The sequence below is a fragment of the Giraffa tippelskirchi genome, chromosome X (genome assembly GCF_054371585.1).
Source record: "Giraffa tippelskirchi isolate mGirTip1 chromosome X, T2T-mGirTip1v1.2.pri, whole genome shotgun sequence".
NCBI classification, from domain to species: Eukaryota; Metazoa; Chordata; class Mammalia; order Artiodactyla; family Giraffidae; genus Giraffa; species Giraffa tippelskirchi.
In genome coordinates this window covers 124431002-124448361 of record NC_137289.1, presented here as the reverse complement: position 1 = coordinate 124448361, position 17360 = coordinate 124431002, and the positions used below count along the sequence as shown (strand labels likewise).

Sequence of the window (17360 nt, the reverse complement as noted above, 5' to 3'; positions counted from 1 at the left end):
CCTCTCTGTCCATCACCAACTCCCGGAGTCTACCCAAACCCATGTTCATCAAGTCGGTGATGCCATCCAACCATCTCATCCTCTGTCATCCCCTTCTCCTCCTGCCCCCAATTCCACCCAGCATTAGGGTCTTTTCCAATGAGTCAACCCTTCGCATGAGGTGGCCAAAGTATTGGAGTTTCAGCTTCAACATCAGTCCTTCCAATGAACACCCAGGATTGATCTCTTTTAGGATGGATTGATTGGATCTCCTTGCAGTCCAAGGGACTCTCAAGAGTCTTCTCCAACACCACAGTTCAAAAGCATCAATTCTGCGGCACTCAGCTTTCTTCACCGTCCAACTCTCACATCCATACATGACCACTGGAAAAACCATAGCCTTGACTAGACGCACTTTTGTTGGCAAAGTAATGTCTCTGCTTTTAAATATGCTATCTAGGTTGGCCATAACCTTCCTTCCAATGAATAAGCGTCTTTTAATTTCATGGCTGCAATCACCATCAGCAGTGATTTTGGAGCCCAAAAAAATAAAGTCTGACACTGTTTCCACTGTTTCCCCATCTATTTCCCATGAAGTGATGGGACCAGATGCCATGATCTTAGTTTTCTGAATGTTGAGCTTTAAGCCAACTTTTTCACTCTCTTCTTTCACTTTCATCAAGTGGCTCTTTAGTTCCTCTTCACTTTCTGCCATAAGGGTGGTGTCATCCGCATATCTGAGGTTATTGATATTTCTCCCGGCAGTCTTCCAGCCCAGCATTTCTCATGATGTACTCTGCATATAAGTTAAATAAGCAGGGTGACAATATACAGCCTTGACGTACTCCTTTTCCTACAAGTAAAGGAGATTCTTTCTTCCCAAGGGGATATATAAACCCACATTAAGTCTCATTGTCAAAATGAACACAGACAAGAGAGGACACTACTATCTGTCCTCATTGACCAAAGTCAGATGCTGGACCCCCAGGTGAGAGAGAGACAAAGAGAGATGCAACCAATGTCGAGTCAATAGGTAAGGATTCAGAGTAGCATGTGTGCTAAGTGCCCAACTCTTTGCGACCCCATGGACTGTAACCTGCCAGGCTCTTCTGTCCATGGGATTCTGCAGGCAAAAATACTGGAGAGGGTTGCCAAGCCTCTCTCCAGAGGATCTTCCTGACCCAGGGACCGAACCCACATCTCCTACATCTCCTGCATTGGCAGGTGAGTTCTTTACTACTAGTGCCACCTGGGAAGGCCAAGGATTCAGAGTAGAAAGAGTTTGAAATCAGCAATCAAGTTCTAGACATAAGAAGGCAATTAGCTGAGCACAGACCAGATTCTAGCAGCAAGAGCACAGAGGGACTCAAAGAAAAGGATTCAGGAGGAACCAGCTGAGAAACTTGACCTCATGGTAACCAGTAAGAGATGCTTCTGGCTAAACATGAGACAGCTTTGGATTTGATGCGTATAGACTCTGGATTTCATTGCAAAGCATGGTCAGATCTTAAGATATTCATTGGTGGCATGAAAAACTGCATAGAATCTGCACCAAGAAATACGTACAAGAATGTTCGTGGCAGCACTCTTTAAAATAGCAAAATAAAACAAATCTTCAAGCAGCCCCGAAACCCTCTGGCAGGAGAATGAGTAATTAAATCACTTACACTGTAGTGAAAACAAGGGAAGTACCACTACACAAAACCACCACAACGAATTTCAGGGATATGATGCTACGTGAAAGAAAAAGAGTCTCAAATATTCTTCTAATTACATTAAAAAATGAAAACAAACACAACATGTTATGTGCCAAACACCAAATTAAATATCTTCACAATGGCCTTAAGACACAAGTACTATCATGTCCATTTTTTGAATGAGAAAACTGAGGCTCAGAGAACCTTAGCAACTTACCCAAGGTCAGATATTCAGTAATTTGAATGGACAGAATGCAAATCCAGGTTGCAGTACAAAACAACAACAACAAAAACACTTCAACCAATTAATCTGACAATGCTATTCATATTCATGATGCCATTTTTGTTGTTGTTGTTTTTTGTTTCCTAATAATAAAGGAGCATTCATAATCTTGCATGTACAGAGGGGAAAAGAGGAAAGGGAGAAAAAGAAAAAAGAGAAACTACAAATCCTATAATATATACACAGAGTGGGGATGGTATGGGAACAGGACAGACAGGAAGCTGAGGCATGAAGTGGGCTCCTGGGCTTCGGGAACACCCAATGTTCTTTTCTCTCTTTGATGCAGTTTCCATAGCTGCCGGACTGAGATACCCCTTCAGAAGATGGGTATTTTCTGAACAGTGTCCACTTTTTAATGCTACACTAAAACTCAAAGAAATATTATTGAGGCAGATATATATGATAAGTTATTTTGAAAAATAAGAGAAGATAGATTTAGGATATGTTCATGATCCCTGGTTAGGGGCCACTAGAAGATGGGATGAGGGAAGAGTTCATAAGTAGATGGAATCGCCAATGTTCTAGTCCATGAGCTGAGAGCTGAGGTTCAGGAGATTCTCGGTTCAGTCACTCCGTCGTGTCTGACTCTTTGCAACCCCATGGACTGCAGTACACCAGGCTTCCCTGTCCATCACCAACTCCCGGAGCTTACTCAAACTCATGTCCATCGAGTCGGTGATGCTGTCCAACCATCTCATCCTCTGTCATCCCCTTCTCCTCTTGCCTTCAATCTTTCCCAGCATCAGGGTCTTTTCCAGTGGGTCAGTTCTTCGCATCAGGTGGCCAAAGTATTGGAGTTTCAGCTTCAACATCAGTCCTTCCAATGAACACCCAGGGCTGATCTCCTTTAGGATGGACTGGTTGGGTCTCCTTGAAGTCCAAGGGACTCTCAAGAGTCTTCTCCAACACCACAGTTCAAAAGCATCAATTCTTCAGCGCTCAGCTTTCTTTATAGTCCAACTCTCACATCCATACATGACTACTGGAAAAACCATAGCTTTGACTAGATGGACCTTTGTCAGCAAAGAAATGCCTCTGCTTTTTAATATGCTGTCTATGTTGGTCATAGCTTTTCTTCCCAAGGAACAAGCGTCTTTTAATTTCATGGCTCCAGTCACCATCTAGACTGATTTTGGAGCCCAAGCAAACAAAGTCTGTCACTGTTTCCATTGTTTCCCCAACTATTTGCCATGAAGTGATGGGACAAGATGTCATGATCTTAGTTTTCTGAATGTTGAGTTTTAAGCCATCATTTTCGCTCTCCTCGCTCACTTTCATCAAGAGGCTCTTTTGTTCTTCTTAGCTTTCTGGCATAAGGGTGGTGTCATCTGCATATCTGAGGTTACTGATATTTCTCCCAACGTCTTGATTCCAGTTTGTGCTTCATCCAACCCAGCATTTTTCATGATGTATACAGGTGGAGATTAGGGTAAAGTAAGTGCAATGAGTGATAAAAGTGCAAGGTCAGATACTGTATTTACTTAAAATATTGATATTTTGCTCATCATGAAGTGATTTGTATTAATTTCAATGTAAAGTAATGAAATAAAATGCTACAGATCTTAGGAATGGATAAAAAAAGATGTGGTACATATACACAATGGGATATTACTCAGCCATTAAAAAGAATGAAATAATGTCATTTGCATAACATGGATGGACCTAAAGAGTGTTATACTGAGTTAAGTAAGTCAGCAGAGAAGGAGAAATATCTATTGTATGACATCCTTTATATGTAGAATCTATAAAGAAGTGATACAAATAAACTTAACTTGAAAAACAGAAAGAGACTCACAGACAGAGAATGAAATTACGGTTGCCAAGGGGGAAGGGATACTTAAGGAGTCTGGGATGGATATGTACACATTGCTATATTTAAAATGGATAACAAACAAGGACCTACTGTATAGCACAGGGAATCTTGTCAATGTTATGTGGCAACCTGGATGGTAGGGAAGTTTGGGGGAGAATGGGTAAATGAGTCCCTTTGCTATTCACCCCAAACCATCACAACATTGTTAAATGACTATAACTCAAAACAAAATAAAAAGTTCAAAAAAAAAAAGAAAGAAAGAAAGAAATGTTATGAATCTTAAATTGTGAGTTTTAAGATGGTTCCTTACATTTTGCTCGGGAGGCAAGTGTCTATCATCCTATTCCAAGCCCCATTTCAGAGGTGGCCATTTTGCTAGGAGAGGAAGGGGAGAGTGAAAACACAGCACTTGCCTTGAATGTGGTTTTCTCTCTTTTCACAAATTGTACGTTTGCTTGGGTGGCTTGGTGTGGGGGCTCATCAACATCAAGTGAAAGCTAACCTACCTCCTCTCTCCTTAATACCAGCACTGCAGTCCCTTCTCTTTGGTTATAACATTAAAAAGGGCAATGGAATCACTAATATTGAGAACCAAGCTGTGCCAGGGCTTTAGAAACAGTTCCCCCCTTCTAATCAATCACTACATCAAGTCGGTATTAATATTCCCATTTTTTGAATAAAACTGTTGAGGCTCAGGGGTGTCAAGTCTATGATCTAAGGTCACATACTTCAAGTGCCATAAATTCTGAAACTCCATGTGCTACTTGTACTACTTTTTTCAACCCTCTTTCTGTTGACCTATTTCAAGAAGTGATGGTAGCTATCACAATCCAATTCATTAAAATACATGAACACAAGTCATAAACTATAAAGCACCATATCAACATTAACAAAGTTTTCTTAATAATGTTAACAATAATAAAGCCATTTTTCTGCTTCTGATCTTTAGAAGAGTGGTAAAAATATATTTTGCCTTTTCTACAGCATCATATGAAATGAAATGTTACAAAGATGAAAAAACCTACTCTTTCTACAACAGGAAAATATCAATGAGAATCAATAATCACTGTTCTCATTCTCCCTGAAATAGAATGTGCTGTGCTTTGTATTATATTTTCGAATTATTCCTATTAACACAATTAAAATGCTGAAATGCATGTGAGCAGATGTTTATTCTTTGAGGAAAGGTAACTAGAAATAGTATCTACTCTAAATTGAGTCAGGTGTGATACTGTAAACGGGATGATAGATAAAAGTGCATATAATTTTTGTGTAAGAATATACACCATTTCATAATTCACTACTTGATTTCCAATTCCAGGAGAGAGTGAATATGTAAATTCAACAAGATTCTAGCCAATTTAACCAACATGCATCTCATTGGATCCCATTAAGTTTACTTCCTCTCTGACAGTAGCTGATGCCATAAATGAGTAAAATTTATTTTGAATGTCAATATTTTATCTCTCTAGATATTCCATTTTATTGTTTTATAATCTTTATTTAAATTTATAACAATGTTTTAAGTTCTGATATTAGTATTGATATGTGTTAAGGATATAAGTAGCTAAAAAGGTTTTTTGTTTTTTTTTTAACTGAAGTATCTGGGGACTTCCCCTGTGATCCAGTGGTTAAGACTCCCTGCTCCTAATGCAGGGGACACCAGTTCCATCCCTGGGGGAACTAAGATCCCGCACGCTCCACAGAGTGCCACCCCCCAAAAAAGTGGAACATTTTATCTTTTTCAAGTGAAGTCCATTAGTACCTGTGGTCTTTGTTTATTCTGTCAGAAACATCTAGAAAGAGAGTTCAGCAAGTATTATGATGGGGTTTTAAAAGCACATTTGTTTGTTTGTCTGTTTACTACCTATCTTAGATACATCGAAAGCACCCTTACCTCACATCACATGCAAATGTGCAAATGCAAAACACTGTCAAACATAGAAAATGCAATCAGAACATTTCCTAAAGCTGTGTTTTTCAATGGCTAGTCAGTAGGAAACCATAAATTCCAAAACTCCTTTCTTTACAATTTTTCTCTAACTCTTAACTATCAGTTATATTGGGGGGAAAATAAGGTAAGTTATATCTTCTGGCTCTCTTCAGCCTTTGTAATATAAAAATTTGGCAGGTGATCCTTGTCATACAGATCTTATCTGTTGGGTTTTCTGGTTTACTCTTAGATTTGCTGCAGAAATTCTCCTTACTTCCAGAGGCATTCTGACATTGTTGGGAGCTAGAAGCATCCCTCTCTGTGATTGTCCCCTATGGGAGACTCCCAGTGAGTCTTGTCACTTCAGTAATTGTCTGCTGAGAAGAAAAGCAGCATATAAGAGCTTTCTCAATAACTCTAGAAAGTGAAGCTGCTCTACAGATATGATCACCAGATCAAAAATGAAGATGATAGAAAATTCCACTGGTGGTAGAAAGAAAGAAGATTCACTTCGACATCAACCCCTGGCAGAGATTACAGATTTTAGGAGCACTGAATACAAGCCAGATCCAAATTCTAGGCAATCATGAGTCACGTTCAAATGCAGGTTCCACCCACTGTGCTGACATCTAATTGAGACATTGGTGCTTATTTAGTTTTCTTAGCTCAGAGACAAAACATATAACTGGTGGATTTCTCTGTTGCACATATACACACACACGCAGACCTTACTATCTATTGTAAAGGTCTATATAATTGCTATTACTTCATATTAAAGAATTTTATTATAGGGAGAATATAAAAGTCCATTAAAGATAAAACTGACTCTTGGACTTCCCTGGCAGTACAGTGCTTAAGACACTGCACTTTCTTTTTTTTAATAAATTTATTTATTTTAGCTGGGGGATAATTACTTTACAATATTGTAGTGGTTTTTGCCATACATTGACATGAATCAGCCATGGGTTTACATGTGTTCCCCATCCTGAACCCCCCTGGCACTGCACTTTCAATCCCAGACACACGGGTTCGATCCATGATCGAGGAACTAAGATCCTACATGCCTTGCAACACAGCCAAAATAAAAACAACACAAACAAAAAAATTGACTCTTAAAATCCAAGGCCTATTTTATCTACATGTGCATCAAAATACTACCCCAATTTCAATATGTATTCATATAGAGAGTGAAAATAGTATCTTCATAGCTTGAGGATATGTCACCAATGTTAAGAGTGAACTCTAATGTAAGCTATGGACTCTCAGTGAGTATGATGCATCAGTGTAGGTTCATGATTTGTAACAAATATGCCACTTTGGTAGGTGATGTTGATAATCAGGGAGGCTACAAGGACAGAGGGTATATGGGAAATCTCTACCTTCCACTCATTTTGTTGTGAACCTAAGATGACTCTAAAAAATAAATTCAAATAAAACCAAAATAATATACCACAGTAATTCACTTGAAATCACTTATGGAAATTTAACAGAGTTCTAATACAGGAGATACACAATAAAACAAAGTTGAGCTTTGCAGGTATTATTACTGGATAGAGTAGAACATTTAGAAGAGTGTATTATGCAGTAGAACAGCTGCTGCAATACAGGTTAATACAAAGTGCTACAGGTGCATCAAAGCAGAGAGGGAGATTAATTCCACCACAGAGAATAAATGAAAGGTATCGCCCCAAAGATCAGATTTTTGCCTAGGTTCTAAAGGATGATCAAAGAACTTTTTCAACTTGAGAAAGTGGGAAATAGCACTCAAAGTCTAAGGAGACTGCCTTCAAGTGTAAGTAGGATGGATGAGGAGTGAAGGAAATGAGCATATAAAACCAGGGAAATGATAAAAGATAGAGAACTATGGAGCCTTGGCTAAGGAGTTGAAACTAAAGGACACTCGGGATCATGAAAGTCATATTACATAAGTCACTCTGAGAGTGGTGTGTAAAAGGATTGGCTTAGAAAGGCTACATTCAAGGAACCCAGACAGAATTATGAAGACATGGCAAATAGTCATGGTTGAAGATGAAGCAGCAGTGAGAGTAACGGGAAGGAGATTCCAGAGAGATCAGTTCAGCTGCTCAGCCGTGTCCGACTCTTTGCGACCTCATGGACTGCAGTATGCCAGGCTTCCCTGTCCATCGCCAACTCCCAGAGCTTGCTCAAACTTATGTCCATCAAGTCGGTGATATCATCCAGCCATCTCATCCTCTGTTGCACCCTTCTTCTCCTGCCTTCAATCTTTCCCAGCATCAGGGTCTTTTTCAAGGAGTCAGTTCTTCTCATCAGGTAGCCAAAGTATTGGAGTTTCAGCTTCAGCATCAGTCCTTCCAATGAACACCCAGGACTGATCTCCTTTAGGATGGACTGGTTGGATCTCCTTGCAGTCCAAGGGACTCTCAAGAGTCTTCTCCAACACCACAGTTGAAAAGCATGAATTCTTTGCTGCTCAGCTTTCTTTATACTTCAACTCTCACATCCATACATGACTACTGGAAAAACCATAGTTTTTTCCAGAGATATTCCAGAGACAGGGTCCCACAGTAAAGTTCTATGCTCAGGACATCCTCAGATGATATTCTTTTTCACTAAATTATTATCATTATTATTATTTTTACTATTCAACCATAAAATACATAGAGGCTTTTAAGTATTGATCCTCTTCTTGCATGCCTTCCACAAATGTCAGAACATACAGTTACCCTTATTAAAGTTTCTTTTACTTTTTAACTTTTACATTTCTTTTTATTTTTAAATTTTTCAGCTCATAGTACCGAATTCCACATGCCAATCTTTTTGTGTTTTATTTATTTTAAAAATTCTCCAGATGACAAGTGAAGCAGGAGAAGGTATAGATTATTCCGTGGATGATCTACTTTCCAACCCCTACTTTCTAGGTTTCCTATTCTAATTGTCTGTCTTTGCTCAGTTACTCAGTCACGTTGGACTTTTTGCGACCCCATGGACTGTAGCCCACCAGGCTTCTCTGTCCATGGGGTTTCCCAGGCAAGAATACTGGAGTGGGTTGCGATTTCCTTCTCCAGGGGGATCTTCCTGACCCAGGGATTGAATTCACATCTCCTGTATCTCCTGTATTGGCAGGAGGATTCTAATCATCTACCTTTCTACATGTTCTCCATGGGCAAATATAGGTAGTAACACTATTCATGATTTAATAACCACTGATAAATTACATTTTACTCTGACTTTAATACTCAGTTTCTTTGGAGACATCCCACCCCATATACTCTTCTTTCCCTCAGAGGGCTTTAGGGCAACCAAATACTGAAACAGAAAGCATCAACTCATGGTTCAAAGTTAAACCTCTCCAAGAAGGAAAGTCCTTGCAAACAGGACTGGAGATTAATGGTTAAAAGATTACATCACTGCATGTACAAAAAGAAAGGCTGAAGCTTTATATTTTTGAAGTCATTCTTAGATCACAATTAACTTCTTAACTTTACTTCACCCTCTATCCCCAGTAGGACACTAGGTAGATAAAAGCCCTCTTAAGATGATTATTGTCATGTAATAGTCAGTAGGGGCTTCCAGGTGGCTCAGTGGTAAAGAACCCACCTGCCAACACAGGAGACGCAGGTTTGATCCCCGGGTCAAGAAGATCCCCTGGAGAAGGAAATGGCAACCCACTCCAGTATTCTTGCCTGGAGAATCCCATGGACAGAGGAGCCTGGCAGACTACAGTTTATAGGATCTCAAAGAATTGGACACAACCGAAGTGACTCACCATGCATGCACGCACAATTGTCAATACATTCAGGTGGTTCCTGGCACATATGCTCTATTGAAATGCATATTCTATTGGATTTCAATTAAGCGACAGAGTGCGAAGTCCAAATGCTATGTACATTTTTTTTTAAGTTTTTCTTCTCTGAGGGTTACTAGAAAAATGAGGTTTAAAAATCATTGTTAATAAATTTATTCCAGTTTTGCATTTATTCATCCATTATATCAGTACTCTGGTTGTGTTTGTGTCAAAGCAATGATGATGTCTGACCCCAGAGTTTATTTGTGAAATCCATTTGCAGTAAGTGGTGAATAAGTACAGGAGTAAATGTAATAAACTCCTTGAAGAATACACGTCATCTGTGTGTATGTGTGTCTCTCTCTCCGTCTCTGTCTCCCTCTCTATCTCTTTACTTGCAATTAGTAAAAACTCAGTTTAATTAAACTCAGAACACTGGGAGTATATATCTGGCTGGTTTAGTTCCGAAGTAACAACTGAATTTTTGACAAAGCAGAACTTAGATGTATCTGTTCACTTATTCTTTCAACAAATATTTGTAGAGTGTTTATTTTATCCCACATCAAGCATCAGGCAGTGGAGATAAAACAGTAAACAAGACAGATATGGAGACTGCTCTCATGGAACCGCCAGCTTATTTTAGGGAATAGCAAGTAAATGACAAAATAACATAACTACAAAACGTGATAAATGTTACAGAAAGAAAAAACAAGATGTTAAGATACAGGATTCCTACAATAGAGAGTCAGATGAGGTTGGTGGAGATTTAATAAGCAAGCTATCTTTGAGGCAGTACAATTACACTGACATCTAAAGGATGAGAAATATCCCATCATGCAAATTAATAGTAAAGCTTCTTCCAGGGAACAGCGTGTGAAAAGTTGCTGAAGTGGGAAAGAGTCCTCCATGACTGTTTTTAGGACCTCTTCTCACATCTGCCTTCATAGCCTAAAAGGTATTTTTTTTAATGTGATTGAGAATGTTGAAACGGTCTTCCTTGATAGTGTCATTTTTTCTTTTGAAGCAATCAATGAGCAACTGCGCCAAATCAAATAAATGAGGAGCTTTGAATATGCTGGACAATATCACTTCCGATAAAAAATGAAGAGACTAGCTCTCATCTATCAACTGGCTCTGATACAATTTTAGAAGGAATTCTAAAATTTGCAAAGGAAATGAACAAAGGTTCAAAGAATAAGCAGTATAAAATGGCTCTTAAACATTTGAAAATATGGCCACACTCATTATTAGATTAACTCCAACTAAAGTCGTGATGTTTTAACTAATCAGATAGGCACAGACCAAAAAGTTTGACAATATACTCTGTTGTTGATGGCATAAGTAAATAGGCCCTCTCATACCTTATCGATAGGTGTGAATTGGTACATGTGTGGTGCATACATATAGGCATACATGTGTGTAGTGTATCTCTGGAGGGATACATAAGAAACCAGCAATCCCAGTTCTCTGTGGTAAGAGTAAAAGATGGTAACTAAGTGGCTGTGTGACAGAATGCTGCTACTGCTAAGTCGCTTCAGTCGTGTCCGACTCTTTGCGACCCTATAGACGGCAGCCCACCAGGCTCCGCCGTCCCTAGGATTCTCCAGGCAAGAATACTGGAGTGGGTTGCCATTTCCTTCTCCAGTGCATAAAGGGAAAAGTAAAAGTGAAGTCGCTCAGTCGTGTCTGACTCTTAGCGACCCCATGGACTGTAGCCTGCCAGGCTCCTCCATCCATGGGATTTTCCAGGCAAGAGTACTGGAGTGGGGTGCCATTGCCTTCTCCGATGTGACAGAATAGAGAAACAACTTTAACTGTATATCCTTTTTTGTTTACCTGTGCACAACTAATTACATAATTAGAGCTTTAAGGGCACTTTAGAAATCACTCTGTCTTGGAAAAAAACATAGCTTACATGAAAAGGACTATAAACTTATTCATCCAACCATCCAACTTTATATTTGTTGATCCATCTATCCACCTTTACATTCATCATTTATTCATTTCATGTTTAATTTATATAAACATTTGTGGAAATCCTAGACTCTATGTATGGTACACAGAAGGTACATGAGGGATATAAAGTTAAGCAGTACAGTTTCCACATTGACTAAATATGGACGATCAAATGGGGGAAAAAAAAGCTATTCCATGATGACAGACAGAAAGGGTCTGGGAGATGGGTCATGGGGTTTCTGAAAGCAGAAGGAGAGAGGAAAGAGACCTGAAAGTCTCCCCAGAAGGGTTAAAACTTCAAAAGGATACTGAGGGATAAAGTTCAAAAGCCTGCCTATGAATTACTTTTTAACACTTTTTCCTATTTCATTTCCCTTTGGCCCTTTTGAGTGACAAATTGCTTTAATGTATACTTTCAAAATAATAACAGTTGTGTTCTTAAAAAAGAACAAACAAGCAAATACTTCATTTCTCACATTTGGAGGTGATATACAAAGGATTTTATAACAATTTTGCTTTTAAAAATCTATTTAGAAGAGTCTTGAGAAAATAGACATATCCTTGAGCTTGAGGGAGGGCAGCAGAGGAAGAAAGCATTTCAGAGCTCGCTCTAGATTTGTCTCTGTCAGTAAAATAACTGTAGTATTGGCATCAAAATCTTAAACTGTATTGTTGAGTCTCCATAATGTTATCAACTGACGAAGCAATTCAAAAAAGAATTTCTCATAATTAAATTACAAAAGTAAAATAGGTTTGCTACTATATAATTTGCATATAAAACAAATAAGACTTTCCCCATTTTTCACTGTGTTTGGCAGAAATTCCACTTGCGGGAAGCACAGATTTCAATGTCTCATTTCCAGAAATCAAACGCTACATTTTTCATAACCAGTTTTACCACTGAAAACAGAACATTACCTTGATGGCTACATAACACCTTTTCCACAAATACAAAATACTAACACTACTAATAATTTTAAATGATTAAGCTATTAGATGTAATGATCAAATCTCATTATGGGGTTGATGCTAGGATAAAGTAAAAGCAACTGTCTATGCTTTGCTATTGATGTTAACAATAATTTCCTTTGGCCCTTCATGGATGAGTTTATTAACAATGATTACATCATCAAAAAAACCCCAAATCTTTCACTATAGTGGTGATGTACAAAGGTAGTTGGTTTTGATCAGATGGATTTCTTATGCTTTTGAAAATAATTTTTCATGGATTTTGTAGGGCTTATTTGTTTAATTAAAAATAAATAAAGCTATGTCTCATAAAAGACATTATATTTTAACTGGGAAAAGATACCCAAAGCAGAAACACATTAAAAAAGATAGATTATCACTGTTAATTACAGAAAGTGAAGCTTTCAAAAAATTAGTTGTAAGTTTATGGACACATATACACTACAAAATGTAAACATCCATCTAAGTACTTCAGTAATCAAAACTAAATATCAAGTATGGAGTATGCAGACATGAGAAGATATAGGAAATGTCAAAATAGAAATACAGAAATGATTTACAAAATTTCTTGCTTTCTTTTGTTTACAAAAGACTATTGATATTGGAAAACAATAAATCCCTCTGACATCTAGATTCAAAGATTTCTCATCAACCTGTGTTTGCAAAGTGAGTCTCAATTTTATAAATTTAAGAATTAGAATATTAAAATGTTGATACATAGTTCTACCTAGGTGAGTTCAGTGGATTACAGCATATTTCAAACTACAGCCAATATGGCAGGTATAATTCCTATTCGAAGACATTGATTTACCATTTTTTTAAACTGATTTTCTTCCTCTGGGACAATGAGAAAATTATTTTTCACAGACACAGGTGACATTCCAAACCTTGATGAATGGATATAAAATTTTTGGCAACAGAAAGTGTGTGTGAAGCTGAAAACTGGCTAGGACATGAATAAGAGCTCAAATCCATTACTACACACACTGAAGTACTGAACGATGCAGGTCAGCATTAGAAATTTCATATTCCAAAAGAACGACCATTATTATTGTATGTGTAAACTTTTAGCATCAAAACCCATTTATAAAATGAAATATTAAGGTGGAATATTAAACATAACCTGAATATTTAGGGCGGACAAACATGGAGTAATCCAGAGGGCTAGAGAAAGGGTAGAAGGTGGCTCGAAGACTCATGGGTATGGCCATATTTAGAGCTTCTAGGAAAACAATCTTGAATGCCATAGGCCAAATTTTTCCAAATGACTAAATAGGCTTTTCAAAAATTGTACATTTTTAAAAGAAAATCTATTAATTGATTAAATTTGCAATTTACTTTGGCATGTTAAGCATAGCCTATGCAGTTCTAAGAATGTGCCTTGTTGGAACTGGGGTAACCACATCAGCAGCTACTAATGTTATATTGGGAATACATTTAAATTTAAAAGCACCACGTTGAATTCTGAAAGACTGATGTTTTGAGTCTTTTCATTCTGATAGTATTCTCCAAGGAACTCTAAGGGGTAGAACCCCTGATTTAGCAAATAAAATCTGAATGCTTTGGATGCACCAGTGAGTAGAAGTGATTCATGCACTTTGAGAAGTTGTTAACTTTTGGGCTCCCTGAGTAACTGAACCGTATCTTGAATTCAGTAAATGAATGACAAGAAACTGTCAGTAATATAATGGAACTAATGAAAGACAGAGTAACTTGAAAAGATAGAGTAGGCATTTCTACAAAGGCTTTAAGAAGAGCAATTAAACATTTCTGAATGGGATAATATATAAAAGTATTGTATATGATAGCAACTAAACTTAATTAAATTACTGTGTGAATTATTTTAATCACTACGTGCCTAGATAGAAGTCAAAACTGTAAACCATTTTAATCTTTAAGAAATAGCCACAACGATGGAAAAGAATATTAGAGACTATATTAAGTTTGATGAAAGATCAGTGTAGTGGAAACAAAGAACACTCTTTAGATAGCTTAGGGTGATTTGATCGCTCCCGAGCTGTTGGATCATGACTGAGTTTCTTAAAATATGGTTTTCCTATTTTGAAAATGACTGTGATCATCATGCCAAATTCAATAGGTTATTATAAGATTTAATTACGAGATCTCTAGGAGAGGTCTTGGCTTAGTATCTGGCACATATTAATTGCTCAAGAAATACTATTATTGAAATGCATTTACTGACTTATTTATGCTATACCATGTATCAGTCAATTATACAGCTCTCTATTCCTCCTGCTTGTAAGACTTGCCTCTGTGAGAGGAATCTGCATCTTATCTATCGTTTGTCAAATCCCTTCTTTCCAAATCAATCCATTCTACTCTGAAACTAACCATCTTTGAAAAAGAGTAGTTATCTCCATCACTTGGCAAAGAATAGGTTCTCAATAAATCTTTATTGCATATATGAAGAAAGTTATGCAGGAAATACTAATTTACTAAAGGGTGACAAGTCTTTTATCTTACTTTAAAGAAACGAATAGTAGGAAAAAAAAAAAACTTGTTGGCCAAATGAATACTTTTTTTTTAAGATTTCAGATATTTCGGTTGATGTCCTAATTAGGTTAGAAATTCCCTGAAGCAGATTTAGGGTTTAATCACCTAATCCTTTCAATCCTTAGCTTCTATATTAATCTTTCTAAAATTTTGCTCTTATGTCCTTCTGAGGCCTTCATGTCCTTAATAAGGAAGCTTGAACTGATATTCAAGGCAGTGATGGGGTTCAGGGCAGGCTGCCCCAGAATGTGCCACTTTGGCATGTGGATTGTTTTGAGCTGAAGACAAACAAGTCTCAACAGACTCAAGAAGAGCTTTTTACTTCCCCTTGAGCTGTCTTAAAAAAAAGAAAAAAAAAGCAAACTTAAATTTGGGACCTGCACAAGGATGAGAGATGGTACCAGAGAAATCTTTTTACAGGCATTGACTTGTCCCACCTTCCTGTGAATTGTCTTCCAATCCCATTGAAGTCCTAGATCCCTGCTCCATTCTCCTTACCTCAGCATGGCACTTGAGCCTCAATTACCTCACTGTCTGGGAGCCTCACCTTTTTGGGCTTCCACCCATATATATGAAACTAAATTTGTTACTTTCTTCTGTTAATCTATTAGCAATTTAATGAGTAAACCAGCCAAAGAACCCAGAAGCATGATGCAGAGACCAGAGACATATGTTCTCCTGCCCTGCTGTGAAGTGTACCTCGGGTGCCCAAGTATAAAACCATCTTATGTATGATACTGTGATGTATAAGACATATATATTTGTTCTCCATCTCCATTTCTGCCCAGAGCTCCTAAAACCTTTATGAAGAGAGCAATAAAACTGCATTTGTTAGGTTAATGGAGTGACTTTGAAAAGCTCCTGGATCATCTAAGGATGTAGGCTGGTTGCTAAGGGAACCAACCCTGTGATTAGAGGGTTTCAAGACCTCTAGGACTTCCCTCTTGGCTCAGCTGGCAAAGAATCCGCCAGCAATACAGAAGACCCCAGTTTGACCCTGGTTCAGGAAAATCCACCGGAGAAGGGGTAGGCTACCCACACCAGTTTTCTTGGGCTTCCCTGGTGGCTCAGTTGGTAAAGAATCTGCCTGCAATGCGGGAGACGTGGGTTCCATCCATGGGTTGGAAAGATCCCCTGGAGAAGGGAAAGGCTACCCACCCACTCCAGTATTCTGGCTTGGAAAATTCCATGGACTGCATAGTCCATGGGGTCGCAAAGAGTTGGACAGAACTGAACGAATTTCACTTGACAAGGCCTCCAGGAAAGAAAGAAAGCTGGGAGATTGAACTCCATTACCAATGGCCAATGATTTAATCACATCTATGTAGTGAATCCTCCATAAAAAAACCCAAAGGACAGGGTCCTAAGAGCTTCTAGTTGGTGAACACATGGAGATTTGGGGAGAACAGAATGGCTGGAGAGTACGGAAAATTCAGGCCCTTCCCAAATACCTTACTTACCCTATTCAGCTCTTCCATCTGGCTATTCTGGTGTTATGTGCCTGTGATCTGTGATCTACTAAACAAAATGTTTCCTTGAGATCTGTAAGCTGCTCTAACAAATTAAGCGAACCCAAATCAGGCTTCCTGGAAACCTCTGATTTATAGCCTGTTGGTCAGAAATCAATATGTCAGCAAATTTGGAAAACTCAGCAGTGGCCACAGGACTGGAAAAGGTCAGTTTTCATCCCAATCTAAAAGAAAGGAAATGCCAAAGAATGCTCAAACTACTACACAATTGCACTCATCTCACACGCTAGGAAATTAACGCTCAAAATTCTCCAAGCCAGGCTTCAGCAACATGTGAATCGTGAACTTTCAGATGTTTGAGCTGGTCTTAGAAAAGGCAGAGGAACCAGAGATCAAATTGACAACATCTGCTGGATCATCCAAAAAAGCAAGAGAGTTTCAGAAAAACATCTATTTCTGCTTTACTGACTCTGCCAAAGCCTTTGACTGTGTCGATCACAATAAACTGTGGAAAATTCTGAAAGAGATGGGCATACCAGACCACCTGACCTGCCTCCTGAGAAATCTGTATGCAGGTCAGGAAGCAACAGTGAGAACTGGACATGGAACAAAAGACTGGTTCCAAATAGGAAAAGGAATACGCCAAGGCTGTATATTGTCACCCTGCTTATTTAACTTATATGCAGAGTACATCATGAGAAATGCTGGGCTGGATGAAGCACAAGCTGGAATCAAGATTGCTGAGAGAAATATCAATAACTTCAGATATGCAGATGCCACCACCCTATGGCAGAAAGTGAAGAAGAACTAAAGAGCCTCTTGATGAAAGTGAAAGAGGAGAGTGAAAAAGTTGGCTTAAAACTCAACATTCAGAAAACTAAGATCATGGCATCAGGTCCCATCACTCCATGGAAAATAGATGGGGAAACAGTGGCTGACTTTATTTTCTTGGGCTCCTAAATCACTGCAGATGGTGACTGC

General features: G+C 38.3%; 1 protein-coding gene and 2 long non-coding RNA genes across 4 annotated transcripts in view; 1 reads left to right on the top strand and 2 right to left on the bottom strand.

Moving 5' to 3' along the window:
- Positions 1 to 17360, bottom strand: part of DMD (dystrophin) — a 2147259-nt gene that overhangs the window by 1835410 nt on the left and 294489 nt on the right. The window lies entirely within an intron of this gene.
- On the top strand, positions 8425 to 10091 carry LOC145535978 (uncharacterized). The gene is made up of 2 exons (XR_014075565.1): positions 8425 to 8728; positions 9446 to 10091. It is a non-coding gene; the product is annotated as an uncharacterized LOC145535978 (long non-coding RNA).
- On the bottom strand, positions 8447 to 15391 carry LOC145535975 (uncharacterized). Its single transcript, XR_014075560.1, has 2 exons — positions 11089 to 15391; positions 8447 to 8723 (listed from the first exon to the last, which is right to left on the bottom strand). It is a non-coding gene; the product is annotated as an uncharacterized LOC145535975 (long non-coding RNA).